This window comes from Eimeria mitis, genomic scaffold, assembly GCF_000499745.2.
Source record: "Eimeria mitis Houghton genomic scaffold, Emh_scaff2629, whole genome shotgun sequence".
NCBI classification, from domain to species: Eukaryota; Apicomplexa; class Conoidasida; order Eucoccidiorida; family Eimeriidae; genus Eimeria; species Eimeria mitis.
The window spans coordinates 5296-7540 of record NW_013570969.1 but is presented as its reverse complement, the minus strand read 5'-3'; positions in this window follow the sequence as shown (position 1 = coordinate 7540).

The following is a 2245-nucleotide window of genomic DNA, read 5'->3' as shown; positions in this document are numbered from 1 at the left end:
TGCTGCTTCTGATTACTACCACACCGGGGTGTCCCGAACTTGGTAGCTAGCCAGCTAGCTAGCTAGCTAGCCAGTCACCCAGCTAGCTAGCTAGCTAGCCAGCTAGCTAGCTAGCTAGGTAACGCACGTGTTTAAGTTCAGAGAAAAAGAGATAAGCTAAGAAGGTCAGGGCCAAGCAACGAAACAATTTAAAAACGAAAGAAAGCCAACGGCCCCAAAAGCTGCTGCTGCTGCTGCTGCAGCAACAGCAGCAGCAGCACCAGCAGCAGCAGCTGCTGCTGCTGCAGCAGTTGTTCTCTGTTCAGACAGTTCCTTCTTTCTTACTAAGAGCTGCAGCAGCTCGCATCCCGAGGCTGACGACACATGTGGGGTTTCTTCTCTCACCGCTGGGATCGATCGATCCCCGGCTGGGATCGATCGATCCCCCCGATCCCCGGCTGGGGTCGATCGATCCCCGGCTGGGATCGCTGGGTCCCCGCGATCCCCGGCTGGGATCGATCGATCCCCCCGATCCCCGGCTGGGATCGCTGGGTCCCCGGCTGGGATCGNCGATCCCCGGCTGGGATCGATCGATCCCCCCGATCCCCGGCTGGGATCGCTGGGTCCCCGGCTGGGATCGCTGGATCCCCCCCCAATGAATCCTTCGCAGTTGGGGGCCCCACACAGACACAGCATCTCCTCGTACCCAGGCCCATAGGCGTAGGTTAGAGGGGAGCCTAAGAAGCAGCAGAAAACATTAAAAAACAAATGCATATGCATTAGGGTTTATTAGGGTTTATTAGGGTTTAGTAGGGTTTGGTAGGGTTTATTAGGGTTTAGTAGGGTTTATTAGGGTTTAGGGTTTATAAAACACCCCCAGGGATATCCTTCTTAGCCAATACCCCAACCTGATGCAGCTTTTGGTTTGTTGTTGAGGGTTTAGGGTTTCTATATCACCAGCAGCAACATACTATTAGGGTTTAGGGTTTATTAGGGTTTAGGGTTTATTAGGGTTTATTAGGGTTTATTAGGGTTTATGTAGTACCCGCCGTTATATCTTTTCTTTTGGGGCCTATTTAGGGTTTCTATAACCAGCAGGAGCACCTATATCAGGGTTTACTAGTTTACTAGGGTTTAGGGTTTATGAGGGTTTAGGGTTTAGGGTTTATGAGGGTTTAGGGTTTATAAAATACCAGCTGGTATATCTTTTTTAGCAACCTGCGGGGGCTATGGGCTTATGTCGGGTCCCTATAACCAGCATGAGCATCTCTATCCGTGTTTATTAATTATTAGGGTTTAGGGTTTACTAGGGTTTAGGGTTTATGAGGGTTTAGGGTTTATAAACTACCAGCTGGTATATCTTTTTTAGCAAAAACCCCAACCTGCGGGAGCTGGGGCTTATGTGGGGTCTCTATAACCAGCAGGAGCACCTCTATCAGGCTCTAGGGTTTAAGAGGGTTTAGGGTTTACTAGGGTTAAGGGTTTATGAGGGTTTAGGGTTTATAAATACCAGCTGGTATATCTTTTTTAGCAAAAACCCCAACCTGCGGGAGCTGGGGCCCTCGCCAGATGGTCGCCACCCGAACATTTGGGTCGCAAGAGTGATTCAAAAAACGGCTAGCATTGCCGATGAACTGCATATACACCACAAATATAAATATAAATACAAATATAAATAAAATAAATAAATAAATAAATAAGTAAATATGTTTATAGAGCGAGAGAGAGAGGGAGAGAGAGAGACTCATATATTAGAGTGATTCAAAAAACGGCTAGCATTGCCGATGAACTGCATGTACACCACAAATATAAATATATTTATAAATAAATAAAACAAAAAAAAAAATATATATATATACAGAGAGAAAGAGAGAGGGAGAGAGAGAGAGACAGAGAGAGAGATTCATGTAGATAGAGTGATTCAAAAAACGGCTAGCATTGCCGATGAACTGCATGTACACCACAAATATAAATAAAATAAATAAAATAAATAAATATATATATATATATAGAGAGAGAGAGAGAGAGGGAGAGAGAGAGACAGAGAGAGAGGGAGAGAGAGAGAGGGATTCATGTAGATAGAGTGATTCAGAAAACGGCTAGCATTGCCGATGGACTGCATATACACCACAAATATAAATATATAAAAATATTTATATTTATATTTATACTTATATTTATATTTATATTTATATTTATATTTATATTTATATTTATATTTATATTTATATTTATATTTATATTTCCGTTCCGTGTTGTTGCCGTA